Genomic DNA, 17513 nt, shown 5'->3' with positions numbered 1-17513 from the left:
TCCATCTATGATGTCAGTCTTCACTAATCCTTAACCTTCCCCCTGCCTAAGACTTTTAGTAGACCAAATATTCCCAAAGACTGGTTTCATTGTAGGGACACACATGGTCTCTTTCTTGTCTATCTGTCACTATTATAGTCGAAGTCGATCTGAGGTAATTTAGTAAGGAGCATTACAGATAGAGCCTAACTCGAGAGTTATGGGAAGCACGAGCTGGAAAAACGTCTGAGTAGGTTCTGAGGCTCGGAACCGAGCCCGCAATCCAGGATTAGTGAAGATCGACAACACAAGATGGAACATTATGATAAGACATAACGTCTTTATTTGGACTGAGTAGAAAGTTTTATCATGTAATTCAGAACTTGTGCTTAATATGTTAATATAGAATATCATAAACAAGCAGTCAGGAAATCTTAGCAAAATTAATGCTGTAGCATTCGTTTGTAATTGGTCAGTGGAAGTTTTATGATTGTTGCAGTAATGTTGCTTTTGATGAAAAAATGGTATAAAATGCTATGATTCTAGTAGCTTGAGGTGACATGATCTTGATTTCCTAGTCTCCCACATACATGCCTTTCTTTGCAGTAAAGGAGATTGTTCTCTGATGAACTGGTGCCTTGTGTGGAAGTTATTTGACACATTAACACTTCTGAATATGTGCTAAAACCTTCTCCTCCCCATACAGCCTTTTTAGGCAATGCCAGTTTGACAAACCTTCTGACATAGCAAAATCAACCCAAGGAAACCTAAGGTGTTAGTGTCCAGTGCTAGGAGCGTAAAAAGAAAGTTCCACTCCCTTCAAGCTCACCTCACACTGGAGAATATACACATCTGTGCAGTTACTTAGGTATGGTGTAAAATAACAGAAAGTATCCCGCCAGTGCAAGGTTTCAGTACTTTCCACACATTTGGACCATCAGCTGCATAGACTATGACTGAAGGGGGAGGGATCTTGATCTACATCAGTAAACCTTGTTAACAGTTAGGAACTATTCCAAAGCAAACTACATTTTATTAAGCGACAGTTTGTCAAAATTCAGTGCCCCCCAAACCCAGAGAACACAACAACCTATACTGATTTTTTTTAGAGAAACTGTTTACAACCATGTCAATGGCTGCATAGAGGCTGCTGTACCTATCATAACAAAGTCCAAAATTAACTGTAAAAATCTACCGTGATGGAATTGTAAATGAAACTGGTTATATAACAAAAGGGGGAAAAAAAGTCATGGTGAAAATCAAGAGGTGTAACTCTCAGAAAGATGAGAGCTCTCTCATCAAACTAAATGGACGACTAAGAGCTAAGAGAACTCAAGTCAGTGTTGAGGTCAAAATAGACTCCCAGGCAAACAACAACCATAAGGCCTTCATCTATGTCAGAGCCCTTAAAGTTAGCGCACAACAGTGTGTTGAACTGGTGGTAAATTGTGCCACATTCACTGAGCCAGCTGATATGGCAAATCCACTGTCTGACAAATTCATTTCAAACATTATCTACCAACTCACCCCCAGCAACCTCCCAGAAAATACCTTTAAACATAACCCCTTCAACTATATGTAGGGAGCAGGTTCTAGCTGCTCTTGATAAAGCCAAGAACACAGCCTCAATAGGCCTGGGTAATATCCTTGTATGCTTCCTGAATATGATGTTAGGACTACTGAAGTCTCTATTTAACTATAGTCTCAGAGCAGGCTTTATGCAACCAGATGGGGGACTGCAGCGATCATCACTGTTCATAAGGGCGGACCATCAACAGATCCCAGAAGCTACAGACCCATTATGACTGACTAGTCTTATTTGCAAAGCCATGGAATGAATTATGGAAATGATAAATGGAGACTCGGGGAAACCTTCAGACACTAGACTGCCGCTTAATAACCAGTTTGTAAGGAGTGTCATGCCTGCTAAACTTGGTGGACTTTGAGAAGGTCACTAAGTCAATGGATGAAGGTAAAACTGAGCATACTGCCTACCATGACCTGGCTAAGGCATTTGATACAATACCCCACTGGCATTGTTTATCAGACTTATGGAATTAGGCATGAACTCCTATGTAACATGCCAGATTGAAAGATGGCTTGCAGGTAGGAGCCAGGAAGTTAAGATTGGTGAAACCACATTCACACAGAAGCCAGTCATCAGCAGAGTCCTTCAGGGTCCCATAGTGGACCTGCTCCTATCTGGCATCTACTACTTAGAAGTCAAGGCCAATGTCAGAGGCTTTTGACTCACAAAATTTACAGATGATTGCAAACTAGGAGCAGTCATAGAATTCCTGCAAGACAGTAACATCTTGCAAGAGGGTGTAACACAGACAAATGACTGGTGCCAAAGCCACGGCTTAAAACTCAATCGCAAGAAATGGATAATAGTACTTTTTGGGACATTGGCCACCCAGGGAAACTGTCATCAGTAAAACACCCATAAGAGTAGACATGGTCGTCAGGAATTTGCCAACCCATGTAGATAGTAACTTGACCTTAAACCAACATGTGTCCAAGGTAGTAAAGAAATCATTCTATGGTGCCCAACTTATAAGTTAAGGCATTGGATCCAGGTGCAAGGAAGTCATCTTGCCACTGTATTTGGCCTTCATCAGACCCATCATTCAGTATAATGCCCCCTTCAGTATGTACCAGACGCATGCAACAACTAGAATGTCCACAAAGGTTCCATACAAAAAGAAATGGGGCATAAACACAATGTTATATGTGGATTGCCTCAAAGCCCTACTGTATACTCTCAAATTATTGAGAAGCAATCGATGCCTGGCATACAAGACTTGTTTGTATCTCACTCTGTTGGTGCCTTTGCAAATCCTCAAAACATAGCAGTAGAACTACTAGATCTAAAAAAAATTATTTTGCTTGTGACAGTAGGAGATGTCAGTGAGACACATGTATATCTCAGAATTCCCATTCTCTAGAGTAGACTTCCTATCCATGTTAAGAGTCTATTCAGCCTGGACCAGTGAATGAGAAATTGGAAATTCACCCCCTAGTGTGGTATCCATGACTCTGAACAGAGGCAGTAAATAAATTTTGTCCTAACCAACATACACCCCTTCGCATAAACGTTTAAGTTCCATTAACTCAGGGGACACATTTGGACACATTTGGGTTGCACACCGAGACTTTATAAAGGCCTTAGTGGTCATTAGCCTAGTATACACCAGTGAAAAAAACTTAACAAATCTTTAACACTTTTCATGAAAAACATTTTTAGTGACAGTCAAGTCTGGAGGGAAAATGACAGAGCTGTAAACCCTAATGTGTAAGCTTTCTTATATTTCATAATGAAAGGGTATATTTAAAGTCAACACTTTCCTTTGTGCTTGCTTTCTGATGTTGTTTGTAATCAGTCAGTTCAGCTACAAGTACTATCAGTCTACAAGACTAGAGGAGGAGTGTTTTTCATTTATTCTTTTCAAATCATAGTCACTCATGCTGGCTGCATTGCGAAGACCTGAATCTGCAGTTTTAGCATGTTGTGGCGCTGTCAGCCTTAGAGTTGGCTTTGTTAGGGTGGTGCCAAGTTGCTTAAGTACCCTATCCTGTATGGATTGAGTGATTTTTGGAGGACTTTTATTTCACTTCAGAGTTGTAGATTCAGTCTGATTTTTGTGGAATAGGCTTTTAACAATTAATATTCACTTGTATGTGTGTCACATACATGCAATGTAGTCTAGGGGAACACTACAAATTCAGTCCACGAGCAGTGAAGATTCATAGCAGAATGTCACATTCTCTCAGGAAATCTGGCAACTCTGTATCATCTATGAAGGGTGAAAAAGGCTTTTCCTGCTGTTCTGTAGAGCCACCACTAACTGAAGTGGACTTCAGAAAGCAGCACTGTTCACATTTTTGCAAAATATTGCAAACTGGAAGTCCAGCTACAAATTGAGCAAGCTTCGGTTATGCTGTGCTTACAAGAGCTCCTTTAATTCTCTTTGAATTCTCCTCAAATGTTACCATACCTCTCAACCTCTTAGAGTAAGAAATCTGGATAAAGCCATAAAAAAGTGGTACAAATAGGAACAATTTTGAAATATTGTTCTTGCAGACTTAGTTGATAGAATAACAGGTTTTGCATTAGCATGAATTTTCTGAAGGGTATGAAGTCTAAAATTCAAATGTCTGTCATTATTTTCTAACTTCAGTCTTTAATGATTTGCCACTAATTTGCCAGAAAAACACAATTTTATGAAAAATGGACCAAAAATAGAAGGCAAAAATCTGGACATTCTGCGAAAATATATCCAGTTGAGAGGTGTATGGTATGACTTATTGCAGTGGCTTAACTGTTACACTGTTACAGTGGAGCTCAGGAAGTTTGCACTGCAACTTCCAGTGGGAAGTTTTAAGCTTTTGGACAGAATCAAATTGTCTTCACACTTCAAACAAATGTCATCTTTGGAACTGTGGGGTTTATGAAAGAATTATAAATGGCAAACTCTTCAGCACAAACTATTTTTATAGTGGTAGTATTCTTAAGGTTCTAGGTATTAAAAACAAATTTTGTAAGTCACAGAAAGCACAATAACTATTACATTTGTAATATTTTGTAAGCAACTTACAATATCTCAGCCACCACTCAAATTACACACATTGGCAGCAGCATTTTATTCATCTAGCTGAGAGGTTTCATATGAGGCTAAGGAGTTCTGCCTCTGTTACTTGGTTGTTGAGATATTTAGAAAAATATGAAAATTATATCTATATAAGTTAACAGTTAATATCTATTTATCTTCAATAGAAATAGGTCAAATATTAATGCAGTTTGCCATTCTGTAAGATTTAAGATGAAATCTTTTAAAACCTTGTGCATAACATGGTTTTGGAATTATTGATGCAAATATGAACAAGCAGTATTTGATGCCTAGAGGTGTCAGTAGGAGTTAACTGCAGATGCACCTGGAGGCGTCATTCAGATGTAATGAGTTGACACATTTGTAGGACTAAACCTCCTGAAACAGTGAGGCTTTATGGGAGCTGTAACTGTTTCATTAAGGACAATAAACTTCCATCTTCCCTGCTTCTTTGGCGTTGTACATTTGTTTATTGCAGTAATACTTGCATGTCTCACAGAATATAGTTGTTGGGTAGTATTTATCTAGCACAAGCTTGTTTCCCTACAAAAAATTATTGTTCCAAAGAGTTGATCTGTGCATAAGACCCAGCACTAGTTGCATGTATGGGGGAATGCATGCATACAGACTTCATTACCAATGTTAAGCATTGACATGAGACCTGTACAGACTTGTGCAGGAAAAGCTTAAGAATAGAGAGAAACTTGTTGGAACAGGTGCACCTTCACTAGTGAGTAGCCCTAATTCATTACTTACTGCAAGAAATGTCTATAAGTTGACTAAACAGGCACCCGTACTACTGTATCTTTTATTCTTTATTTGTATTAGAACAAATTCTTGCCAATCAGTTAATTCTTTCAGAGTTATTTCAATTCTATTATAACATGGTAAGACACTTGAAAAGACAGATGAACACTCAGTCCAAGAGCCTCACCAAAAAGTGCAATATACTGTCCAGTTTATATACTCTTTCAACCAATGTTATTTTTAATATCCTTGTGACTTGTTCTTCTGGTTTCTGTCTGTTATTTTATGTCCTTTTTGGTCCTTGCTGTATCTGAATACTTCACAAAAAGTCTCTCCACATCATCTTTTGTGTCACTTGAACTGTCTGTATTTTATTTCATTTATTTCTGCATCTGAAAGCTAAAAGAAAGTCCACTTCCTTTTTTCTATAACAGGATGACTTTACAGTAAGCCCACAGCTATATGTTGTTAATATCTAAGCTGAACATGTACAAGAAATAACTGTTCTTGCAAAGCAAGTCATATTATTTTGAAAACTGCTGTTTGGCCTTGCACATTTCCTTCACTGTACACACAGTATAATTTTGAGGAAAGCATTTTAATTTATACAATCTCTATCAATTCTCCCTGTTTAATAAATCAAGAAAATTGTAAGACAATTTACAACACAATATGATCTGCAGTACTTTGAATCCCTTGGTCTGTTGCAACATACAGATCCCTTGCATTCAATGCTATTTCTTCAAAGAGTGTTACATTACCAGTGGTTGTTACTTGATTAATACTTTTATTAACACAAATCTTATACTGATGATAAGAGCAATTAATGCGGAAATTATAGTACCTCACCATAGACACAGAACCGCTATTACTTATCTAATTTTAACTGCATTTATGCCTTGCAGTTACACACAAGCATTTATTTCAAAATCTTGTCAAGTTAACCCTTGCTTTACAAGGCAAAGCCTTGTATTAGAAACAAGCATATTTCTTTTGCATAGTATAATTTAATTATTGCTTTGGGAAACGAATATTTACAGGAAAATGTGATTTTTTTTTATACTTAATAGCCTTTCTTCATTGTTAACAACAGTTACTTGTCTGACAGTTTTATAACACATCTCCTCTATTATATCTGAGATAGCTCCATAAGTTGCATTTGCTATCAACTTTGTAACTTTCCATATTGCCTTAGTGGCGCCATACCAGTGAAAAAATTCAGCTCCTGAAATAACACCATTTTTTAATGACTGTACTTTGCTACCTGTATGTATTGCTGTGCATTACTCAGATGGCAGTTACACCAGTTTGACTAATTGTTTTTGCTGTACTAGTTTGTTTATAAGACTGTTTGCTATTATATTTTATGTAACACATTCCTTTGAAAATATGACATTACAGTCACTATTTTTTTTACCAATATTGATCGTTTGCTGTATGCATAAGCTGCCTTTGGAGACGTACTGTACTTTTAATGTGGGGGGGGGTGACCCTCTCTTGTTACTTTTGTCATTTAGGATTTGTCATAGGTACTGCCTTTAAATGTTACTCCCATTTCCAGACGTAGATGTGGACTTACATACCTAACATTTAATTGCATTGTTTAGTTTTGCATATACCATTTGTACTACTGTAAATGTATTTACTGTATTTGTATTAACTTTAACTTTACACTATGTTTGTATTAACTTTACTTTGTGTCTGTATGGCTGTAGGTTATTTCTGTGTTTATTCTGAATCTGTCCTGGCTTATTAAACCAATAAAGTAATATTTATTTTTGTCTTTTCTGTCCCCTTTGTTTAATTAATTAATTGAGTTTTGTATACTAGCATGGTCTTCCATTGCTTTAAAAGATCCCTGTACTTTGCTGCCAACTGATAACCTGTATTTTGTTAATTTATTGCTTTAATGCCTGTTGCCTGCCATGATCTGGGTTTTCTGTGTATTCCATAGGGTATACTTTATTTTGTATGTATCCCTCTGTGTTTGTTCCTGTGACTGATTGTCCCTTAATGTATTTTCTTTATCTTGATTTCTTTCTCTATTTTTGGGTTTTGAAGAAGCACTATTATCTGCATAGATACCCTTTTGTATTTGACTTGGGGCAGTGGTGGTGCAGCTGTTAGCGTTGTCGCCTCACAGCAAGAGGTTCTCCCGTTCGATTCTCGGCTGGAGCGCCTTCTGTGTGGAGTCTGCATGTCCTCCCCACGGTCGAGTGACACTAAAGGCATGCAGGTAGGTGCGAACGTGAATGGGTGTGCCTTCGTTGAAGGCTGAGAGTCGGGCTGGCAACTCGGCACCGTAAAAATCCACTGACAATCATGAGCGGACCAGAGTTCCGCTGTGGTGACCCCTAACCGGGAAAAGCTGAAAGACTTGTTTCATCTTTTGTAATATGGACAATTCTGTTTAGTGGCCTATTTTCTACTTTGTTGTGCATCTGTCTATAACCCTGGTGGAGCAGAAGCTGCTTGTGTTCCCCTGTGTTTGTTTTTTCATCAGACCATGTATTACATCCCCTTCTTTTCACCACTTAGTCTACAAGCTGTTTTTGTACATTTACTATGTGCATCTGCAATACTGCTTACTTCCTTTAAACTGTCTAGCACTCTGGCTTAATCTCTCAGTCTATATCTGTCGGTCAGGCAGAAACTGATTTTAAAGCTGCATCTGCATTTTGCAGAATGTCATTAACTGTCTGACGGAACTGCTTTAACATAACATCTTGCCTGACCAAAACATTATTTTGTTTTTTTCTGTCATGTTATTTAGACTGTCTGATCATTTTAAGATAGTTTTTTAAATGGTGGAAACTGGCATTACCTTGTCTGTGTGTTTAAAACACTGATGTCAGTCTAGACACTCGCCTGTTTCAGCTGCTTGCTTTGCTTTGACATTTGCCAAAGCATTTACTGTAGCCTTTTCTTATATTTTTTATGTGCTTTGATTTTGACAATACTAAACTTTGCCTGTAAATCATTTTGGGAATCAATGCCCATAACTTCCGTAGTACTGGATCATGTTTTAGGGGTTTGCCAACACTGATGATGAATCCCCTTCTGACCAAACTGGCATGTGTAAATGCAAAAAAAAATTTAAATAAAGCATTATTTGAAATAGACCACACAGCATATATCAACCATTGTTATGCCAACATATTGAAACAAAATATTTTTTTTGTCTTGCCACTGAGGCAGAGTCTGTAGTAAACAATACTACTGATATATATCAGCAGATATATCAGCAGCTGCGGTGGTGGTGCTGCGGTAGCGTTGTCGCCTCACAGTAAGACGTCCTGTTCGGTTCTCAGCTAGAGCATCTTCTGTGTGGAGACATGTGTGTCAGGGCTGGCAACTCGGCACGTAAAAATCTACTTGTCAGTCATTAGCGGACCGGAGTTCCGCTGTGGCGACCCCTAACCGGGAAAAGCCAAAAGAGACAACACAACATTGATATATATCAGCAGGAGAAATAACTGTTATTTCTGCTGAACCCTGCCCAATGTAAATCTTGCTGTTTTTTTTTTGTTTTTAACTGTTTTGTTAGATTAACCTCTGTAGTTTGTGCCCTTAGTGAATGTTGTTGGGCTCTATCTGATTGTTACATTAAACCAGAAATGTCATTATGTAAAGTCTGAATGCTATGCTGAGTCTGTTCCTCTAAATGGCATTATTGTCCCTTACTACTGTCTCTAGGGAAATTTTGAAAAGCTGTGAAAACCTTTTCTTTGAAAGGTTAATATTGATAGCACACTATATTTTGTTAGAACTTTATTTTTGTGTATTTGCAATAAATAACATTTTTATGTAGTCTACTACATTACTGACAATAATTGCATACACTTGCACTGTATGAGATTTAGGTGACTGCTGAAGGTACATTTAACTGTTGTATATGTGAAGAACTAACCACGCTAGAATCAAACAGATTGTTTATCAGAATAGGATATATTTTATAGTATGGCTTACATACTAGACTCCTGTGACAAGATAGACATAAGTTTGGAAAGTTATTTCCACATAAAAAACAGTCTTTATGAATTGCTGCATATTTTAAGTATGGATTATAGGCATTTATACATTTACAAACACAGCTGTTATCTAATGTTTGAACATCAAACATTTCAGATTTATATTTCATGTCTGACCCAGAAGGTATAAACCATGTAAATTTACATATATGATATGTGGGCATTGTAAAGTTAACTGTCTGCACTTGAATCCATGTTATAACTGTGAAGAAGTTACCATATTTTGCGTAGATGACAAACAGGTGATCAGGCTGAAATCACACGGTGTCCTTCAACAGACGAATTGATGGAACGTCACAGGACAGCTTCTACGGCATCACTCTGTATTCACCAATGAAGTACTGGAAATGTTGATCTGTTAAAACACGAACTGTCAAACTGTTGAACTGATGTTGCAAATAGTAGGGCCCCTCTATAATATTAGCTGTTGGTAACAGATATAAGGTCACAGCCACTGGCTTAGGCTCGCTACTGAAAGAAATGTCTATACGTTGACCAGACAGACACTGTACTACTGTATCTGTTATTCTTTATTTGGATTAGAACAAATTCTTGCCAATCAGTTAATTCTTTCAGAGTTATTTCAATTCTATTATAACATGGCTAGACACTTGAAAAGACAGATGAACACTCAGTCCAAGAACATCACCAAAAAGTGCAACATACTGTCCAGTTTATATACGCTTTCAACCAATGTTATTTTTAATGTCCTTGTGACTTGTTCTTCTGGTTTCTGTCTGTGTTATTTTATGTCCTTTTTTGGTCCTTGCTGTATCTGACGACTTCACAAAAAGTCTCTCCACGTCATCTTTGCATCACTTGAACTGTCTGTATTTTATTTCATTTATTTCTGTATCTGAAAGATAAAAGAAAGTCCACTTCCTTTTTTCTATAACAGAATGCCTTTACAGTAAGCCCACAGCTATATGTTGTTAATATCTAAGCTGAACATGTACAAGAAATAACTGTTCTTGCAAAGCAAGTCATATTATTTTGAAAACTGCTGTTTGGCCTTGCACATTTCCTTCACTGTACACACAGTATAATTTTGGGGAAAGCATTTTAATTTATACAGTCTCTATCACTTAACAGTATGAGAGTCTTGACTTGAAGACCTCTTATGACCTCTTATGATGAGTTTACTCGTATCTTGGTGGTGGTGTGAAAGTCAGATAAGCATTTATTTTTACATGAACGAGTGGGGCTGGCACAGATACAAGGTACAGGGTTTGATTCTGACTTTATTGGTTAGACTTATAATAGTCTACAGATAGCCTAGCATTTACCTATGAACCTACGTGCATGCATTATTTGGTCTGTCCCATACTGACAATGTGTGTACAGTGTGACCTTTGTGACTTAAATGTAAGACACTCTTATTAGCTCTTTAGCTCTAAAGTAAATGCATGTAGTCAGTACTGTCTGAAATATCAGTGCTTTATTTTGATCTGTTTGCAACTGAATATGGAAGTGTGAAATTGGTTTTACTAGCACTTTACTGGATCCCACTCTGATGGACCATTTGTATATCCTCAAAACATAGCAATAGAGCTACTAGAGCTAAAGACTTAATTTTGCTTGTGACATTAATTAGGAGTTGTCAGTGAGACATACGTATATTTTCCTGAAAACTGCGACGCCATCACTATAACATGGTTCACGTTGTTATAAGAGATTTTCCCTGGCTGTTTAAAATAGGCAATTCCATATAGGAATTACATGGTCACCATGTGAAGACGATTAAAAAAAAAAGGCAATGCTTTCACAGTCATTTCACTAGAGGAATGACTTTCTTCTTGCTTTTGAAATATGCCTGTAATGATTTTTTTGCTTCTGTCATGTGGTCCTCAAGTGCATTTAGTCACTGGCTCTTGTACCCTGATTTGAGCATGGGAACAAATGTTTTAGAAGGGTTATACTCCAGTGCATTTTTAATGAACTCCTATGAGGCTGTTTTCCATTCCACTTTTGTGTTTGAGGTACTGCTTGAAAATCTAAGTCTAACTACACTGCAGAGGTTAAGGGCCATGCTTAGGTACTCATTGTTTATTTCTCCAGTATATTGTGCTCTCTTACTTCTGTTCTGCTTGCTAAAATATGACAGCCATACCATTTTATGTCACATACCCATTTCATATCCAGTGTACAGCCTTATCAGGGACCTCCAGTAGGTCTCTCATGGTAGACTCCCCACAATAAGAATGCAGTATGTTACTGTTAGTTTTTCCCTTGAGCTTGATTTTCCTTCTGAATAACTGATAATGTTAAGTTGTCTATCTCGCCTTCATTCTTGCTGGATAGGTTCGGAGCCGAACCTTGGCTCCGACTCGGCCACTCTAAAAGCTCGAGAGCTAGTTCCACCGGCTCGAGGCTCCCCTATATCCCACAATGCTAGGCGGTAACTCCTCAGATCTCGTTTGCCGCTAAGCGGTCGAGGTGCGTTTCTACCGGCTCGTCAGGTCAGTTTTAGAAAAACTAGTTTATTCTTAGATAAACTCCCCTTTTAAGTTAGTTTTCTTCATAGTTTTATAGAGTAAATAGTTTCCTCCCATTCCCCCTCAAAATTTCCATGTTTTTTCCTGAATCTCACTTGAGTTCTTCCCTTGGGCCTTAGGCCCAGTCCCTCCCTTCCTAGTAGTTGGAGTGACTGTGCTTGTAGGGAATTTATTTTCTAAATTACTTGTAATTACTTGTAATTTAATTTATAAGTTTAATTTAAGTTTTTTATAAGTGTAATCTGTGTGTGTGTGTGTGTTTGTGTGGTTACACTTTTCTACTTAGACATGTCTAAGGATTCAAAGGTCTCAGGCTTTAAGAAGTGTGACTCGTGCTGTCAGAAGATGTCTCTTTCAGACGGTCACACTTCTTGTGTGTACTGCCTGGGACCTTTGCACCTGCAGGACTCATGTGCTGTTTGCCATGGCTTCAGCCCTAGAGTCCTGCAGGAGCGTAAAAATAAGCTCATTCTAAGGGGCTTGTTGAAGCCTGAGGGTCCCCCGACTTTCGGGGAAACCCTCGAAGCCTACCAGACCATCGGCTCCGGTATCTTGAGTCGTCTTCTGGGGCTTCGAAGGCTGTTCGAACATCGGCTCTGGCCGGAGCCGATGATTCTCGAACTCATGTCTCTGCTATTTCCTCTGCTCCGGCCGGAGCCGAGGCAGACACCGGTGAGTCGGCTCCGATCAAATTGTCAGAACCGACCTCTAGAAAAAGGTCTCTGACACCATCTATCGGCTCCGTTCATTCGGCTCCAGCATCCCCATTGCTGTCTGAATGGAGCCATAGATCTCACTCCTCTAGGTCGTCAAGACTTTCAAATCATGACCTTTAGAGGGTAGTGAGTCGACTTCTTAAGTCCGAGGCACTGGCCCAGATGCTTCAAAGCCCGACTCAACAGTCGATGGCTAATCCCATCACTCAGAATATTCCTCCTCCGACTCCTTTGAGTTCGGAGCCAGGGCGGCTCGGACCCGAGACTGTGGCTGCGTCGGAACCGATACCATTGTCTTCGGTACCGTCGTCTGCTCCGATTTCTTCCTTGGAGGAATCTCGGCGCCGAATTTCCCTAGTCGGCTCCGAGGGGGCGAGTGGCATCGGACCCTTGTCCGACCCCGCTCTCCCTCTCAGTGCTTCGGCACTGGTGAGTTCGGCTCCGACATCAGCCTCGGAGCCATCACTGTCGGTGCCGGGGGAGGTTTTCAGCTTTTCGGAGCGGAGACCTCTGGCTCTGCCTGACAGGGGTGCCCTCGAGGTCATGAGGAGCGTGTTAGAACCTGGTTCAACCCCACAGTCAGCTCCATCTGCCCCTCCCTCCACGGTGCCTCTGGTGATTTCTGCTCACTCCCTCATCCCAGATCGCAGAGAGCCAGCTCCTCAAGTATCCCCAGTGGGGATCTCCTCCTCTTCCGAGGCCTCTCCTGACCCGGTAGGAGAGCCTCCTAGGAAGAGGCAGTGCAAGAGGAAGCACATCGACTCCCCTTACACTTCTGACACCGATTTAGAGGATTCTGAAGGTTCCCCTTGTTCCCCCTCTGAAGATGTCTCTTTTGTAGACATCCTTGAGATCTTAAAACAGAGGGGGAATTGGCCTGCCCTCAACCCTTCAGAGGATGAATTGGTGTATCTTGAGGCGTTTGGCTCTCGCCCTTCCACCTCCTGGGTGTCCCCTCCTTTTGACCCCCTTATGCAGGTGGTGGCAAAGAAGGCCTGGACGGCTCCTCTGTGGACCCCACCCCCAGGAGACCTTCAAAGTTTATCACTGCCCCCAAGGACAAAGAATTTTTGACCAAAGGTGTCTCTGTGGATGCTATGGTGGTAGCTGCAGCCACCAAGAAGTAGCTAGCTGATCCTTCAGTGCCTGTCCATCCTCCTAACAAGGAGTCTAGGACTATGGACAGGTACGGGAAGCGGATGTTTTCGTCAGCTACCTTTTCTATGTGCTCGCTGAACTATACCCGTGTCATTTCACTCGTCTCCAGAGAGATTTGATCAAGGAAGCGAGTGAAATGTTAAAGGATCCAACAGCTGCGGGTTTTCAGGATAGGATGAACTCTTAGCTGGCTACCCTCAACTCATTAGTTAACTCCTCCATGCGCCTCCTTTCGTATGCGGCGGATGGAGTGAGTAGAGCGGCAGGTACAGGTGTGGCCTTGCGTCGGCACGCCTGGATGTGGCTATGTAATTTTGCGGACCCTTTCAAGGCATCCTTCACTAACTCCCCGTTTGATGGATCATCCCTCTTTGGTCCTCAAGTGAAGGAAACCCTGACTAGGTGTGAGACTGAAGGCAAGACTCTCTCTGCCGTGGGAGTCTGTTTTTCTACCCCTTCTAGGCCTTTCCCCAAAGGCCAGAAGGGGGGAAAGATGTGGTTCCGCAAACAATCTCAAGGAGCTTTGCCTGACGCACAGTCGGGAACAATAATGGCAGACGCCGCCCTAGAGGCAGAGGGGGCCCGCAGAATCAGGGCAGTCGAGAAACCTTCTCCGACAAGCTCTTTCAGCATCCCTGAGGTGTTGCCCGACTGTCCACCTTCGGAGGCAGTCGGGGGAAGATTATCTCTGTACCCAGAAGCCTGGCAATCCCTAACTCAAGACAAGTGGGTACAGTCTATCATTTCCGAAGGCTTATACAATCCCATTCCTTCACATTCCAAAGCAATCAAAAAAATCCCTTCCAGACAATTCCACCCAGTCAAAGGGAGCAAGCAGCGCTAGAAATATCAAAGCTGCTTGCGAAAAGAGCCATTCAACCAGTTCCAGCAGACCAACAAGGGTCCGGAATCTACTCCAAATTCTTTTTGGTTCCAAAGAAAACAGGGGACTGGAGACCCATTTTGGATCTCAGCAACTTTAACAAGTCTGTCAAGAAAACAAAATTTCGGATGGTCACGCTGCAGTCCATTCTACCCCTTTTGGGGCGGGACAACTGGATGTGCTCTATAGATCTCCAGGATGCGTACTACCACATCAAAATGAGCCGACGCTCCAGGAGATTCCTCTGCTTCAGGCTGGGAACCAGTCACTTCCAATTCAGGGTCCTGCACTTTGGACTCACTACAGCCCCCCGAGTGTTTACCAAATGCATGGCAGTGGTCGCCTCTCATCTGAGACGTCAAGGATTCCAAGTGTTTCCGTATTTAGACGACTGGCTCCTTACAGCCCCCACCAAGCATCTTCTGCTTTTTGCCAGAGACTATACCTTTCACACATGTCAAACATTAGGCATTTCAATAAATTATGAAAAATCTGTCTTGTCGCCTTGTCGTGTTATTACCTTCATAGGCGCAAATCTAGACACAGTCAGCATGTCAGCCAGACTCACAGAGCAGAGAATAACAGACATACACAGGCAAGTCTCTCTTGTCTTGCAAAGCAACAAAATCAAAGTCAGACTGGACCTGAAGGTCTTAGGGATGATGGCGGCTGCTATCCCTCTTCTTCCCTTAGCCAGATTCCACATGAGAATCTTACAATGGATGCTCTTCACACAATGGTCGTACCAACAACTTCCAATGTCCCATTCCATTACGATAACACAATCGTGCAGGAATCATCTTTCTTGGTGGATCACATCCCCCCAGCTCTTCCTAGGAAGACCCTTTGTTCCTCCCCCTCCGGTTGCTACACTGACAACGGACGCCTCCCTGATCGGGTGGGGGGGCATTACCAGGGCAGGACGGTCCAGGGCATATGGCAACCTTTCGAACACCACTTGCACATAAATGTCCTAGAGATGAGAGCAGTGCTTCTAGCGTTGCAAGCCCTACAAGACTCTCTTCCCAAAGGAACTATAGCAATTCAGACAGACAATATGTCTGTAGTGTGGTACATCAACAAACAAGGCGGAACCAGATCCTACCCCCTATGTCGAGAGGCACTCAGACTGTGGCAATGGGCGATTTCTTCTCAGCGGTTTCTGTTAGCAACGCACATTCCCGGGAAGTCCAATGTGATTGCGGACAAATTGAGCAGAGCTATTCTCATGCCTCACGAGTGGTCTCTGAAGAATTCACTGTTGGACAAAGTCTTTCGAAAGTGGGGCCGACCTTTTCGCTACTCCCCAAAACAGCAAGTGCGACGATTATTTCACCCTCTTTTCCCAACCAGGCCATCCCAGCAGAGACGCTCTAGTCCACGATTGGCCCCGGGGACTTCTGTATGCTTTTCCTCCCTTTCCACTGATATCTCAACTAATACAGAAAGCCATCGCTCAGAAAGCTTCCATGATCCTCATTGCCCCTTACTGGCCTCGACAGGTTTGGTTCCCTTTTCTTCACCGTTATCTGTTGGAGCAACCCTGGCATCTGGTCCCAGTTCCAGACCTCTTGACCCATCAGTCGGGTCAGTTGCACCGCTCCCTCCCTTCTCTGAACCTCACAGCATGGTTTCTCCAATTCCAACTCTAGCCAGGCTTCCTCTAATATCTCACTCAGTTCGAGATATTTTAATAGCCTCTCATAAATCTTCCACTCGGAAGATTTATCATAGTAAATGGAAACGTTTTTCCTATTGGGCGCATTCAAAGGATATAGATCCTTTCACTGCTTCCATTCAATCAGTTCTAGATTTTCTAGCCGAACTTTTCCACTCAGGCTCGTCTCCTTCTACCATCAAGGTTCAATTGGCAGCTATATCTAACTTTCATGTTGGAATCTCAGAGTCCTCCATTATGTCTCACAAACTCTGCAAAGCCTTTTTAAAGGGAGTTTTTCTCCTCAAACCACCTATCAGGGATCCTCCTCCTCTATGGGATCTCAACTTGGTTCTGACGTCTTTGATCCCCCCCCCCCCCCCTTTGAACCTGCGGCTTCATGCTCAATAAAATTGCTATCTTGGAAAACACTCTTTTTGGTAGCTATTACTTCAGCCAGAAGAGTCTCTGAAATTCATGCTCTGTGTAGTAGATCCCCTTATCTTGTGTTTCATAAGGATAGGGTGTCCTTACGTACCAACCCGTCCTTTTTGCCTAAGGTAGTTTCACCGGCAAATTTGAATCAAACTATTGATCTTCCTGTGTTCTTTCCTAACTATTCAAACAGATCAGAACAAAAATTACATTGGTTAGACGTTCATCGCCAACTTAGGTACTATTTAGACAGGACCAAACAATTTAGGAAGTCTGATCAACTGTGTTTCCTATGCAGAAAGCAGAATGGGCCTTCCAGTTTCTAAGGTATCTCTTTCTAGATGGCTTACTTCATTGATTACCTTTGTGTATGAGATCAGACATCAGCAGTTGCCAACCAAACCCAAGGCTCATTCAACTAGAGCTTTAGCTACATCTATAGCTTTCCAAGACAGACTGCCTATTGATTCCATTTGTGCGGCAGCTACTTGGGCTTCTCCCCATACCTTCATTTCTCATTATAAGTTGGACTTAGTCTCTAGAGACCGAGCCAACTTTGGTTCCACTGTACTCAAGAGTCTGTTCCGATAGGCCACCCGGGACAAGGTGCTAGGGACGCGGTCCCATCCAGCAAGAATGAAGGCGAGATAGACAACTTAACTTTTAGAAGTTATGTACCTACCATAACGTTCCATGTTAGTTGTCTTCTTCTCGCCTTCTTTCTTGCGTCCCACCCTCCTTCCCCCTTGCCTGGACAGACATAGAGGAGTTTGTTTTGTGACCTTTACCCTTTCTACCACCT

At 41.4% G+C, this 17513-nt stretch overlaps 1 protein-coding gene across 1 annotated transcript in view; it reads left to right on the top strand.

Moving 5' to 3' along the window:
- Positions 1–17513, top strand: part of LOC122788261 (stonin-1-like) — a 1416105-nt gene that overhangs the window by 1152211 nt on the left and 246381 nt on the right. The window lies entirely within an intron of this gene.

This window comes from Protopterus annectens, chromosome 1.part2, assembly GCF_019279795.1.
Source record: "Protopterus annectens isolate FY-2018-M chromosome 1.part2, PAN1.0, whole genome shotgun sequence".
NCBI classification, from domain to species: domain Eukaryota; kingdom Metazoa; phylum Chordata; order Ceratodontiformes; family Protopteridae; genus Protopterus; species Protopterus annectens.
The sequence above is the reverse complement of the archived record's forward strand: the minus strand, read 5'-3'. Positions and strand labels throughout refer to the sequence as shown.